This window comes from Pristiophorus japonicus, chromosome 13 (genome assembly GCF_044704955.1).
Source record: "Pristiophorus japonicus isolate sPriJap1 chromosome 13, sPriJap1.hap1, whole genome shotgun sequence".
Taxonomy (NCBI): domain Eukaryota; kingdom Metazoa; phylum Chordata; class Chondrichthyes; family Pristiophoridae; genus Pristiophorus; species Pristiophorus japonicus.
The window spans coordinates 26,875,132-26,890,673 of record NC_091989.1 but is presented as its reverse complement, the minus strand read 5'-3'; positions in this window follow the sequence as shown (position 1 = coordinate 26,890,673).

Here is a 15,542-nt window from a genome sequence, read left to right as displayed (position 1 = left end):
AGTCATACCTAGCACAAAGGAAGATGATTGTTGTCGGAGGCCAATCATTTCAGCCCCAGGACATCGCTGCAGGAGTTCCTCATGGCTGTGTCCTAGGCCCAACCATCTTCAGCTGCTTCATCAATGACCTTCCCTCCATCATAAGGTCAGAAGTGGGGATGTTCGCTGATGACTGCACAGTGTTTAGTGCCATTCGCAACTCCTCAGGTAATGAAGCAGTCTGTGTCCGGATGCGGCAGGACCTGGACAGCATTCAAGCTTGGGCTGATAAGTGGCAAGTAACATTCCTTGCCACACAAATGTTAGCCAATGACCATCTCCAACAAGAGCGAGTCTAACCACCTCCCCTTGACATTCAATGGCATAACCATCGCCAAATCCCCCACCATCAACATCCTGGGGGCCACCATTGACCAGAAACTTAACTGGACCAGCCACATAAATACTGCGGCTACAAGAGCAGGTCAGAGGCTGAGTATTCTTTGGCAAGTCACTCACCTCCTGACTTCCCAAAGCCTTTCCACCATCTACAAGGCACAAGTCAGGAGTGTGGTGGAATACTCACCACTTCCCTGGATGAATGCAGCTCCAACAACACTCAAGAAGCTCAACACCATCCAGGACAAAGCAGCCCGCTTGATTGGCACCCCATCCACCACCTTTAACATTCACTCCGTCCACCACTGGTGCACCATCGCATCTACAAGATGCACTGCAGCAACACTCCAAGGCTTCTTCGACAGCACCTCCCAAACCCGTGACCTCTATCTCCTAGAAGGACAAGGGCAGCTGGCACATCGGAACACCATCTTCTCTAAGTCACACACTATCCTGACTTGGAAATATATTGCCGTTCCTTCATCGTTGTTGGGGCTAAATCCTGGAACTCCCTCCCTAACAGCACTATGGGAGTACCTTCATGACACAGACTGCAGTGGTTCAAGAAGGCAGCTCATGACCACCTTCTTAAGGGCTATTAGGGATGGGCAATAAATGCTGGTCTTGCCAGTAATGCTCACATCCCTTTAATGAATAAATAAATAAAAAAACACCCTGTGGATTATTTTGAAGTACAATGTCAAAAAATGTCATTTTAAGCACATCAAGCTCCCACCAAACAGGCAATTAAATGAATGGCCAGTTAAATGGGTGTGAAGAGAGCACAAAAGAAATGGGGAAAATGATCATTTATGGCTTGTTAATGATTGAAGCTTGTTCATGATTACGAAAATCTTGTTAAGGAAGGAAGGAAGATTGTAATGAAGGAGGGGAGGAAGAAAATGAAGGAAGGCAGGAGGGAAGCTAGGGAAGAGAAAATGAATGAGTTGCATTTTTATTATGCCTATTACAATCTATAGAGTGCAGGCAAAGTCACGATTAGGTAGCAAAGCGTGACAATGTAAGTATAGGAAGATCCATAAATTAGAAAGAAGGGCAGGATCCACATAGCCAGAAAATCGGTCAGCGAGAGATTTAATGGGATGTGCGAATGAGGTGACATCTGCCTCATTAACCCTCCTCCCATTGACTACCCCAAGGACTGCCATTCCTGCAAAATGTTCCAGTCATTTCCCAGTGCAGGTGTTCTATTTATCGCTGGATATAAATAACTACAAAGTAACATCAAATTAAATAGAAAGTCAGTTTAATTACCATTTAAAGGATAATAAATCATAACCTGTCACTCAATCAGCACCGTTGATTAATTGTGATACATTACTTGAAAATCTGGCAGCGTTAAAGTAATTTTCCACAAGCAGCAAGGGCTAGAAGCTCATTGAAGCATCCAAACTGGGAGGCCTCAAATTAGGCCCCGGGACTCATTTATATTAATTGGGGTTATCTGTTGTCCCTTGTTGCACCCCGCCTGCTCTCTCAGGACAAAGATCCCACGGCACTATTTGAAGAAGAGCAGGGGAGATCTCCCCGATGTCGTGGCCAATATTTACCCCTCAACCAAGATGACACATTTAACAGATTATCTGATTTCTGTTTGTGGGAGCTTGCTGTGCACAAATTGGCTGCTGGATTTCCTGCTACAACAGTGACTACACTTCAAAAATAACTTAATTGGCTATAAAGTGCTTTATGACATCCTGCGGTCATGAAAGGCGCTAAACAAATGCAAGATTGATCCTTTCTCTCTTTCTGTAGGTTTATTTGTTGATACGTTAAACATTCCTGTTGTTTTGTGATGAGGGTCGGTGGTCACTGCGCGGGGTGGGGGGGGGGGTGTGGTGGTGGGGGGGATGGGGGGGCGAAGCTTATATTTCTGCTCTCCCGGCCCACAGCGTCACGCGATGGTTGTGTGTTTTGGACCCTCGGCTTATCTGAGCCAATCGCCTGTGTGAACACCTTGCTGGAAAAACCTTGTGCGGTGTGAATAGAACGTGCTGAACTCGATTCCTGGATTTCTGATGTGCGAAGAGCTAGCAATTCTTCTGTATTCTCGGAAAGTTCATTCCCAAAGCCATTGTTTGGCAGTAACCTACTTACAGCAAACTCTTGTCTCTGAATCTGTGTGGGTGACACTCTTGGGCTCTGAATAATGAGCTCTCTCTTCTCAGAATTTATCATTCTCTAACACATGGCAAGAATTACTCTTCTAATAATATGAACTGAAATCCACGTTCACTTTATCTAAAGGGTTCAAATCAGCGATAAAAAATAACGAATAATGCTGGAAAGACAGAGTTGTAGTTATAGCGCACCTGATCACATCTCCGAAACACCTTAGAGTGCTTCAGTGAATGACTTTGCAGTACTGCGAATGCAGCAGCTATTTAATGCACAGCAAGATCCCACAAACAGCAATGCGATGAATGACCAGGCTTTGCACGGATATTTCACCGTGAGAATGGCGGACGATTAGGAAGATCCCTGCTTAAATAGCCCCCCAGGTGTTTAAAAACCCAAGCATGGTGTCACCCAATAATTGCTTTGTGATTTACCTCCTCTACCCTTGGTGGTGCCCTTGCTCCTGGGCTTCTCAATAATGACAGGAAGTTCCATGTCAGAGGAATTCCTTGATTGGTAGGATGAATGAGGAGAGACAATACAAGCTAAATAATACAATTCTAAAGGGACAGCAAGAACAGAGTGACCTGGAGGTGTTTGTGCACAAATCCTTGAAGATGGCAGAACAGGTTAACAAAGCAATTAATAAAGCATATGGGATCCTGAACTTTCTAAATAGAGGCATGGAGTACAAAAGCCAGGTGGTTATGCTAAACCTATATAAAACACTAGTTTGGCTCCAGCTGGAGTATTATGTCCAATACTGGGCGCCACATTTTAGGAAGGACATGAAGGCTTTGGAGAGGGTACAGAAGAGATTTACTGGAATGGTTCCAAGGATGAGTGAGTACAGTTGTGTGGATAGATTGGAGAAGCTGGGGTTCTCCTTAGAGCAGAGGTTAAGAGGAGATTTGGTAGAAGTGTTTAAAATTCTGAATGGTTTAGATAGAGTAAATAAAGGGAAAGTTTCCTATAGCTGACAGGTTGCTAACCAGAGGGCACAGATTTAAGGGGATTGGCAAAAGAAACAGGCGACATGAGAAAAAGCTTTTTTACGCAACGAGAGGTTAGGATTTGGAATGCACTGCCTGATAAGGTGCTGGATACAGATTCAATTGTAGCCTTCAAAATGGAATTGGATAAATACTTGAAGGAGGAATAATTGCAGGGATATGGAGAAAGAGAGGGGGTGTAGGACTAACTGGATTGCTCTTTAAAAGAGCCGGTGAAGACTCGATGGGCCAAATGTGCTGCACTATACTATGATTCAGCAATCCTCTGTTTAGTCTAAGTCCATTCCCTATATTGGAGCAAGGGAGGAGGTGGGGTTAACTGCCAAAGCATAAGAATAGACCGATTCCCATTGAGAAATCTTTGTTAGAATATAAGAATATAAGAACATAAGAAATAGGAGCAGGAGTAGGCCATACGGCCCCTCGAGCCCACTCCACCATTCAATAAGATCATGGCTGATCTGATCATGGACTCAGCTCCATTTCTCTGCCCGCTCCCCAGAACCCTTTATGCCCTAATCGCTCAAAAATCTGTCTATCTCTGCCTTAAATATATTCAATGACCCAGCCTCCACAGCTCTCTGGGCAGAGAATTCCATAGATTTACAACTCTCTGAGAGAAGAAATTCCTCCTCATCTCAGCTTTAAATTGGCGGCCCATTATTCTGAGACTACACCCCTAGTTTTAGTTTCCCCTATGAGTAGAAATATCCTCATTGCATCCACCTTGTCAAGCCCCCTCATTATCTTATATGTTTTGATAAGATCACCTCTCATTCTTCTGAACTCCAGTGAGCATAGGCCCAAACTACTTAACCTATCTTCATAAGTCAACCCCCTCATCTCCAGAATCAACCTAATGAACCTTCTCCGAACAGCCTCCAATGCAAGTATATCTTTCCTTAAATACGGAGACCAACACTGTACGCAGTACTCTAGGTGTGGCCTCACCGATACCCTGTACAGTTGTAGCAGGACTTCTCTGCTTTTATACTCTATCGCCCTTGCAATAAAGGCCAAGATTCCATTTGCCTTCCTGATTACTTGCTGTACCTGCATACTAACTTTTTGTGTTTCATGCACAAGAACCCCCAGGTCCCTCTGTACTGCAGCACTTTGCAATTTTTCTCCATTTAAATTATAATTTGCTTTTCTATTTTTTTCTGCCAAAAGTGGATAACCTCACATTTTCTCACATTATACTCCATCTGCCAAATATTTGCCCACTCACTTAGCCTGGCTGTATCTCTTTGCAGATTTTTTGTGTTCTCCTCACAATTTGCTTTCCCACCCATCTTTGTATCATCAGCAAACTTGGCTACATTACACTCGGTCCCTTCGTCCAAGTCATTAATATAGTTTGTAAATAGTTGAGGCCCCAGCATCGATTCCTGCGGCACCCCACTAGTTACTGTTTGCCAACTGGAAAATGACCCATCTATCCTGACCCTCTGTTTTCTGTTAGTTAGCCAATCCTCTATCCATGTTAATATCTTACCCCCAACCCCGTGAACTTTTATCTTGTGCAAAATCCTCTTATGTGGCACCTTATCGGATGCTTTCTGGAAATCCAAATACACGACATCAACTGGTTCCCCTTGATCCACCCTGCTTGTTACATCCTCAAAGAACTCCAGTAAATTTGTCAAAAATGATTTCCCGTTCATAAAACCATGCTGACTCTGCTTGACTGAATTATGTTTTTCCAAATGTCTTCAAATATTACTCATTCCTTAATAATGGATTCCAGCATTTTCCCAATTACAGATGTTAGGCTAACTGGTCTATAGTTTCCTGCTTTCTGTCTGCCTCCTTTTTTAAATAGGGGCATTACATTTATGGTTTGCGAATCCGCTGGGACCTCCCCAGAATCCAGGGAATTTTGATAGATTACAACCAATGCATCCACTATCTCTGCAGCCACTTCTTTTAAGACCCTAGGATGTAAGCCATCAGGTCCAGGGGACTTCTCCACCTTTAGTCCCATTATTTTACTGAGTATTGCTTCTTTAGTGATAGTGATTGTATTAAGTTCCTTCCTCCCTATAGCCCCTTGATTATCCACTATTGGAATGTTTTTAGTGTCTTCAACCGTGAAGACAGATACAAAATATTTGTTTAACGTCTCTGCCATTTCCATATTAATTCCCCAGTCTCATCCTCTAGGGAACCAACATTTACTTTCGCCACTCTTTTCCTTTTTATATACCTGTAGAAACTCTTACTGTTTTTATATTTCCTGCTAGTTTACTCTCATAATCTATCTTCCCTCTCTTTATCATTTTTTAGTCGTTCTTTGCTGCTTTTAAAAGTTTCCCAATCCTCTGGCCTCCCACTAGTCTTGGCCACCTTATATGCCCTTGTTTTCAATTTCATACCATCCCTTATTTCCTTAGTTAGCGACGGATGGTTGTCCCTTCTCTTACAGTCTTTCCTTCTCATTGGGATATATTTTTGTTGCGAGTTATGAAATATCTCCTTAAAATGTTTGCTACTGCTCATCAACTGTCCCATACTTTAATCTACTTTCCCAATCCACTTTAGCCAACTCTGCCCTCATACCTTTGTAGTTTCCGTTATTTAAGTTTAGGACACTGGTTTGAGAGCCAACTTTCTCACCCTCCAACTGAATTTGAAATTCAACCATGTTATGGTCACTCATTCCTCGAGGATCCTTTACCAGGAAAATTGTTTATTAATCCTGTCTCATTACACAGGATCAGATCTAAGATAGCCTGCTCCCTGGTTGTTTCCGCAATGTACTGTTCAAGGAAACTATCCCGATACACTCTATGATCTCTTCCTCAAGGCTACTCTGGCCAATTTGCTTTATCCAATCAATATGAAGGTTAAAATCGCCCATGATTATTGCCATTCGTTTTTTACAAGCCTCCATTATTTCTTGATTAATGCTCCATCCAACAGTAGCTACTGTTAGGGGGCCTATAGACTTCACCCATCAGTGACTTTTTCCCCTTATTATTCCTTATCTCCACCCAAACTGATTCAATATCTTAATCTTCGAGCCAGTATCGTTTCTCACTAATGCACTGATCTCATCCTTTATTAACAGTGCTACCACGCCTCCTTTACCTTTCTGTCTGTCCTTCCAAATTGTCAAATACTCCTGAATATTTAGTTCCCAGTCCAGGTCACCTTGCAACCACGTCTCTGTAATGGCTAATGGATCATACCCATTTGTGCCGTCAACTCATCTATTTTGTTATGAATGCTACCTGCATTCAGATAAAGAGCTTTTCAATTTGATTTTTTAAAACATTTTTTGCTGCTTTGACTCCACTTTCTGATTCATCTTTATGTTTATACATTCTGTCCCTTCCTAGCATGCTCTGGTTTTAATTTCCCCTGGTGCTACCCTCCTCTGTTGCCTTCTCCTTATTCTTTGACTTTTTAAATTTTCACTCACCTGTCCTTCCGAATTGTCAAATATTCCTGAATATTTAGTTCCAGTCTTGTTCTCAATGCAAAATTAGTTTAAACCCTCCCCAGTGAACGGAAGGTAGTGCAGGGGTCACCTGCAGTCATCCCCCTCCAAAACAGATACACCGTTTTGGAAACTATTGGGGGGGCTGACTCATCAGGGGAAGGCAGCAGCAGCCAAGTTCATGGCACCATGGGTGGCTCTGCTGCACAGGAGGACAGGAAAAAGAGTGGGAGAGCTATAGTGGTAGGGGATTCTATTGTAAGGGGAATAGATAGACGTTTCTGCGGCCACAATTGAGACTCCGGGATGGTATGTTGCCTCCCTGGTGCAAGGGTCAAGGATGTCTCAGAGCAGCTGCAGAGCATTTTGGAGGGGGAGGGTGAACAGCCAGTTGTCGTGGTGCATATAGGTACCAACAATATAGCTAAAAAACAGGATTAGGTCCTACAAGCTGAATTTAGGGAGCCAGGAGTTAAATTAAAAAGTAGGACCTCAAAGGTAGTAATCTCGTGGGGCTGGCCTCCTCGACTGTCGCCAGCTGTTTACAATATACATTAATGATTTGGGTGAAGGAATTAAATGTAATATCTCCAAGTTTGCAGATGACACTAAGCTGGGTGGCAGTGTGAGCTGTGAGGAGGATACTAAGAGGCTGCAGGGTGACTTGGACAAGTTAGGTGAATGGGCAAATGCATGGCAGATGCAGTATAATGTAAATAAATGAGAGGTTATCCACTTTGGTGGTAAAAACAGGAAGGCAGAATATTATCTGAATGGTGATAGAGTAGGAAAAGGGGAGGTGCAACGAGACCTGGGTGTCATGGTACATCAGTTATTGAAAGTTGGCATGCAGGTACAGCAGGCGGTGAAGAAGGCAAATGGCATGTTGACCATCATAGCGAGAGGATTTGAGTATAGGAGCAGAGAGGTCTTATTGCAATTGTACAGGGCCTTGGTGAGACCACACCTTGAATATTGTGTACAGTTTTGGTCTCATAATCTGAGGAAGGACATTCTTGCTATTGAGGGAGTGCAGCAAAGGTTCACCAGACTGATTCCCGGGATGGCAGGACTGACATATGAAAAAAGACTGGATCGACTAGGCTTATATTCACTGGAATTTAGAAGAATGAGAGGGGATCTCATAGAAGCATATAAAATTCTGACAGGATTGGACAGGTTAGATGCAGGAAGAATGTTCCGGATGTTGGGGAAGTCCAGAACCAGGGGTCACAGTCTAAGGATTAGGGGTAAGCCATTTAGAACCGAGATGAGGAGAAACTTCTTCACTCAGAGAGTGGTGAACCTGTGGAATTCTCTACCACAGAAAGTTGTTGAGGCCAGTTCGTTAGATATATTCAAAAGGGAATTAGATGTGGCCCTTATGGCTAAAGGGATGAAGGGGTATGGAGAGAAAGCAGGAATGGGGTACTGAAGTTGCATGATCAGCCATGATCATATTGACTGGTGGTGCAGGCTCGAAGGGCCGAATGACCTACTCCTGCACCTAGTTTCGATGTTTCTATGTTTCAAAGCATGATTTTGAGCTGAGCTGAGCTGAAACTTACAGCAGATGGTCCTGACTGAACGAGCAAAGTATCGACACACAGGCAAAGTAAGAGAAGGTCGAATGGGCTTCTCAATGTGTCTGACACAAAGTTCCAGCAGCTCCCACCTCCACTTATATCGTGGCAGTGATTATTTGGGGTGGATGTTCTAAGAAATGATTAGCCGCCCCTCCTTGACTCTGTTTACAGACAGATCAGACACGCCCACGAGAACAACACTACAAAGGAGAATGGTGCTTTATTTGGGAGGATGGTCCAGGTGCAGAATTTATGCGATGTATTTGATGCAGGATTTAAGAGGATCCTTTATTGTCCTTTTACTGCCAATAAGCTGCCAGATTCCCTCCCCATACATTGTGTGACACTCACATGGTGAAGGATCCCTTGAGTCAGGCACTTAGGGCGGGCATGGATACATGGAATCATTTCCCAGTGAGGATTGGAACCTTCAGGACAGGAGAGGAGAACGTTGTGGGGTGAACAGACACAAAGGCCTCGATATTAAACCTTCCGTAACGAGCGGGAGAGTTTCCGGGAGGTGTGGGAGGGATTATAAACGTTAAATCGGTGTGGTCTGGGATCTGTGAAGGCAAATATAACTCCTTTTGGTGCTGATCAGGTGAAAGACAGAGGTCCTGAAGCCACTCGTCGTTTTTTCACCTGGTTCTATTGGTTGATTAATATGGGTGCTATTGTCGCATTGGGTGGCATTTCATATATTCAACAAAATTGTAGCTTTCTCCTCGGATATATTATCCTAACTGTTTGTATGGGGATCTCTTTCCTGGTTTGGTGGGGGGCATAGAATGCCCCTCTGTTGCCCAAGGCCTGCCTGGTGTATTATTCAGGTGAGTCTGTAAATGGGCGATCAGCACGTCCACCTGAAGAAGGGGTAAGGCGGCTTAAATATGTGAATCGGGATCCTACGCCAGTTGTCGGATCCCGATTACAGAATTCAAGTGCAAGTGAGCGGAGCTTGTGCTGTGCCGACTCCGCCCAGCTGCACCAGGCGGTGAGCGGCCAAACTAGTGGTCCTTGATACACCACCCAGGTAAAACGGGCGTGCTGCTGCTAGACCCACAGACAAACTCCAAGCCTCTGCCAGCCTGTTTGTCCTCTGGGATCGTTCTATTCCCCTGCCTCCTCACCAGACCTGATCTGCCAGCTGGCTCAGTGTAGGAGCCGGCCGATTACCCATCTTCCCACAACCGGCGAGCTGCACAGAGTGCCCATTTTGAGCCCCTGCTCGGCCTCAGCAGAGTGGGCACAGCGCCGACGTGGTGCCCATTTCAGGCTGACGTCGAATTTTTGGGCCAGTGTTTGCCCGCACAACCCCGGCTGTCAATCAAGTATGTACTTCAAAGAAGATCCACAGGGCACTGACCTTTGAACCGAATAGCTTGACTCCTGACCTGAGACTAAACTGTCCTGCTCCACCTCAGGGCCACTGGGACCATCCAATTGTCACTTTTTTCAAGTAGCCTTTCAGAAAACACTAGGCCAGCCAATCAGCCATGGAATAACCAATTCCAGATGCATGTCTCATTGATGCTCACATAGACCACCCATCGAAGCCCTGAGCTATTGGGTATTGAGTGGGATGGGTTTACTTTAACTGAATCTGTGTTGTAGCCCCACAGGTACTGTAACCAGCCAGACAGCAGCTAAGAACAGAAGCCAAAAAGTGGTTCATTTGCGTCAGGATGTTACCAAAGTCAGTCGGACATTTTTCCTTTTCCCCCACAAGTGCATCCTGTGGCCTCTTCGAATGAGATCGCTGTAATATATGCTCACAGGTTTGTAGAGCTGTTGAGCCGATGGCCATACTAGTCTGAGAAAGCCTGATCTCGTCTGAGTTCAGATGCTAAACAGAGTAAGGCTTGGTTATTACTTGGAAGGGAGACCGACTGGGAATACAAGATACTGTAGACTTTAGCTGCCACCACAGACTGCTCGCAACATTCACACTGCTGTCAACCAATCAACAAACTGTTTACTTCTCCCTCCTGCGTTCAATTTCTCTCTCACCCTCTCCCTTTATTTTTGGAGTCTGGTAGCACAATTGTTATGTTACTGAACTGGTAATCCAGCGGCCTGGACAAATCCCACTAGCGGGGGGAATTTAAATTTGGGACGGTCGAGGGGGGTCATTCAGCCCGACTGCAACTGCCTCTCTTTCGCGGTTACATTCGAGCCAAGGTGTCCCTGGAGAAGGAGCACGCGGTGTCCACTGGTACGCTCGCGGCCTTCCCGCGGCAACCAAATTTTAATTTGATTTAAGTTGACTGTCCAAAGTTGAATTTGTTTAATTGTGTCGGTTTTAGTGCCCCTCCTTTAATCAGGGGGCACTTGATTTTTGTTTCAACTTAAAATAGTTGTAGAGCTGTTGAGTTGTGAGTGGCTGAGCCAGTCATGTGATGTTCACAAGACTCAATCAAACCCCAGCCAGTTGGGTTCAGGCAGGTGGTTGTGAGCCTGGTGGATGAACTGGTAATGTGTAGTGTGATTGTTAAACCTTTGCTAATAAACCAACCAGTTCTTAATAGCAATGGACTCAATTTTCCCAGTGATTTGTATCATTTTTTTGGCACGCACCGCTTTTTTTGGCCGAAATTTAAAAATCCAAGTTTCCCCAAAGATTGTGTGCCAACGTAACTCAGTTAGTTATGATTTTTTAGTTTTTTTTCTCCATCATAGGGGGCGTAACCTGATAGCTGCACCAATTTTTCACATTTGTGCAAGTTTGGCCAACTTACATTTCTCCTAGGACGGCGTTTGTGAGCATACCCAAACAAACCTTCTGGGCACTTAAGAAAAACCAGCGCACATCAAAAAATCGGCGCAGAAAGACGCCATTGTTTTTAGGCGAAGTTTTGGAGGGAGTCAAGAACACATAAATATGCATCATTAAATGTTTCCAACTGAAAACGCAGAAAATGGAAGATTCATGCAATTCTTTAAGTTTGGATTTTTTTAATAAGTGCCATGCCACCACCGAACGTCTCCAAACCGAGCTCGAGGGTTGGAGCGTCGGCCGGCAGAATCGGTCCCTCGCTCGAACATGGGCTCGGGGCTCAGCTTGAAAAGAAGTGGGGGTGTGTGGAAGTCAAACTGAAGGGATGAGATCCCTTACAGTATGCCACTATGCATCAAATTAAGCCCGGGAGAGGAGGTGGTAGCTGAACTAAAGGCATGAGAAGCCTTACATTACTCAGCAAGCAGCATTAAATGAATGCCGGGGGTGGCGGTGGGGGGGGCGGGGGTGGAAGCCGAACTGAAGGGATGAGAACCCTTACACTATATCGCTATGCAGCAAGCAGCATCAAATGAAGCCCGGGGTGCTTCCCGATGTAAGCAAGCCGATTGCGCATGCTCAGACCTGGGTGTGGTTCATGTTAGGGCGTCGACCTTAGGGAGAGAGACAATAAAGATGCTTGTCCTACCTGCTGTTTTAAGCTTCTTGCAATGGTACAATTTAATCATGGGGGCAATACTGACAATGCCGTACCTCATGCAAGCCTTCCCCATGATGGTGCTGTGGAGGAGACAATTGATTCGATGTCATCGCATGAGGAACCTCAGAGCATGTAGGCTGATGGGCAGGAGGCCTTACCCATGTCGGGTATATCGAGACAGGCATTCATACCTGCACCTGAGTGATGCAGACTGTGTCAGAAGGCTGCGTTTCAGCAAAGAAGTTGGAACCGAGATCTGTGAGTTAGTAAAAGCAGACCTGCAACCTAGAAGTGTCAGGAGGACTGTTTTCTCAGTTGAAGTGAAGGTTTCAGCTGCACTTTCATTCTATGCATTTGGATCGTTCCAGCCCACAACTGGGGATGTGGTGCCATTTCTCAATATGCAACACATATCTGCTTTCGGCAGGTGACTGCTGCACTATGTGCCCGGAGGAATAACTACATAAAGTTTCCCATAACCGCCAGGCAATGTGTGAAAGGGCTGTGGGCTTCTCCAGGATTGCTGGCTTCCCAAAGGTACAGGGCTGCATTGATTGTACCCACATCACCTTGCGAGCACCTTTGGAGGATTCCGAGATGTACAGGAACAGAAAATGCTTCTATTCTGTTAATGTGCAGTTCGTGTGTGGCTACATGTATCGCATCACGTCAGTTGATGCGAGATACCCTGGGAGCACCCATGATGTGGTCATCCTATGTGAGAGCGCTATATCTGCCATGTTTCAGCAGCAGCCAGAAGGGCAGAACTGGCTACTGGGAGACAAAGGGTACGGCCTCGCCACCTGTCTCATGATGCCCTACACGTAACCCGGACAGAAGCTGACCGGGAATACAACATGTCACACATTGTGACGCGCAGCATAATAGAGACTACCATTGGCATCTTGAAACAGCGTTTACGATGCCTGGACCATTCCAGAGGCTACTTGCAATACTCCCCTGAGATTGTCGGTCAGTTCACTGTTGTGTGCTGTATGCTGCATAACTTAGCCATCATGAGGCAGCAGCAGTTGGTAGCAGAAGACCCACCTGAGGTGAGAGTGGCTGATGATGAGGAGGAAGATGCATATGACAAGGAGGACGAGGACGAGGAAGCCATACAATGACCTGAACTGGAGCACGACGGCGGAGGAGGGCGGGCCGTCGTGCTTCTTCAACGATTGCTTGAGCCTTGCACCAGCAGCTCATTCGTGAACGCTTTGCTGCCTGAAGGCTCAGCGGCAACTATTCCAAATGGATCATGTTTACTGTTTGGACCTGTTCCATAATGTTGTGTTGTGTTAATGGAACAAATAATGGAAATGATTCAGTTATAACTTAAAATATATTTTATTCAAAAGTTTAACAAACATTTGTTTGTACTTAACTTAACTTTAATAAAAATATTCTTGTATCAAACTTTAAAGTTTTCAGTTAAGATCACTTACAAACTTTAACATCACTTACAAACTCTAAGGTCACTTAAAAACTCTAAGATCACTTAAAAACTTTTAAACTTGTAAATTTACATAACTTACAATAAACTTTTAATTTGAGAATAGTTACAACAGTAACAACAATAATAATAACAACAACAACAACAACAACAACAACAGCAGCAAAGAAAGGCTGCACCCATCTCTCCTCCACCTTATTCTAAGACCGCCTGCTGCGCTGGGTCTTGGTGACTCCACCCCTGCCCGCAGGCGGTGGCGCAGTGTTTCTCGGGTTGGTACCAAGCTTATACTTTCGAACATCTCGGGTAATGCGCACTTCTTGATGGGGAGCCAGGGCAGCCGGTAATGTGGAAGGCGCAGCTTGGGCCTCTTCATAGGCTGGTCTGGGGATTGGAGTGGGAGTGGTAGTTGATTCTGATAATGGGCGCAGGGTCTGGGCGAGTTCCCTTATTGCAGCCACTAACTCCGACATTCCCTCCCTCATGTGCCCTGACAGTGTCTCAACTACCTCCAACATTCCCTCCCTCATGTTAAGCAACAGTGTTACAACTACCTGCAACATTCCCTCCCTCATGTTCCCGGACAGTGTTCCCATTTCTCGTGAGAGTGTTGTTACTTCTCCCAGCAGTCCCGATACCTCGTTACCCACCCCACTGGTGGTGTCCAGTAGTGATCATGTAAGGTCAATGCTCTCCGCACTCATTGCCATCATCTGAACCACATTTGTTAGATCCTGCGCCTCAGGAGAGCGCTGTTGGGTTCTGCTTCACCTCCTCACCCTGGGTGTGCCTCACTGCATCCCATTGGAATCCCCAGCCTCGAACTGCAGGGAACCATGGAATGTCCCAGCAACACTCGTACCACTCAGGAAAGGAGCTGGCACCTAAATGGGTGGCACCTTCACCTCCTCCAAAATGAGTATAACATTGGGGGCTTCATCCATCCCCTCCCCCTCCCCCTCACCCCCATGCTCTTGGTCTGGAAGGTGGGATTGGAAGATGTTCTCCTCTTCAGGCTCGTCCGCGTCTGAATCATCTTCTGCATCAGGGTTGGCCTCAAGTTCTGCAAAATATAACAGACCAGACAAATGGTTTACAGCAGAGGAGGGGGCAGGGTGGCATGAGTAGGCTCACACAGCGCAGGCAGCAGGCTCATTTGAAGGACCACGATGAATAAGAGCACATTGCATCAACCGAAGCGTAGCTGACGGAGACATCCCCATGAACCGAAGCCTGGCTAGTCTGCGCAGTACTTAACATTTAACAAAGGCAGACTGTGGAATTTTCAGGACTTACCCTCTCCCTCGAGTGTGGGCCCAGCTTGTGCAGTGGTGGTTGCTTTTCTCCAGGCAGGACCCATCAAAGCAGCGACCCTGTCTTCCAAGGGTGTCAGTGGCTGCAGATTTGCCGGACCTCTTCCTGTTCGAGTTCTTTCCCATTTGTTGTGTGCCACCTTCCTCTGCAAAGATGAAAACATAACTTTTTAGGGAGGGTGTCTTTCTGCTGGGTGGGACATATACAGCTGGTCACATTTACAATTGCAATTCCATTGAATAAATGAAAATATTACTTACACTAACTACTTGACCAAGGTCCTGCCACTTTTTGCACTGGCCTCCAGACCTCAGGATGGTCACCATTGCACAGTAATCTTTTGCAAGTTGGTTCCAACGTTTCTTCATTTCTTTTGGTGTAACTTTTATGTAACCTCTTCTGGTGTGCAGCTCGTGCCATCTGGCCTCAATTATAGTAACCAGTGCCTCCACTTCATCCTGTAAGAAATTCTTGGTCCTTGAGCCGCGTTGCATCTTGTATTGCAGCTCCAATTTTTCCATTGAGAATTAAAATTCTCACACACAACTGGCTCTTTAAGAATGGCTGAATGCAGACCGGGAGCTGTGCTGTGCATGTGCGCCCATATCAATCACATCAAAAACGTACTTTTTTTTTGCGTATTTGCAGAAGGGTGGGGGGGGGCATCATTTTTTCGGAGCAGACATTAGGCTCCACCCCCCGAAGCTACAGGACAGCTGCGCGGCGCCAATTTCAAAAAATAGAATGGGGAAACCTGCTACTTATTTTTTTGGA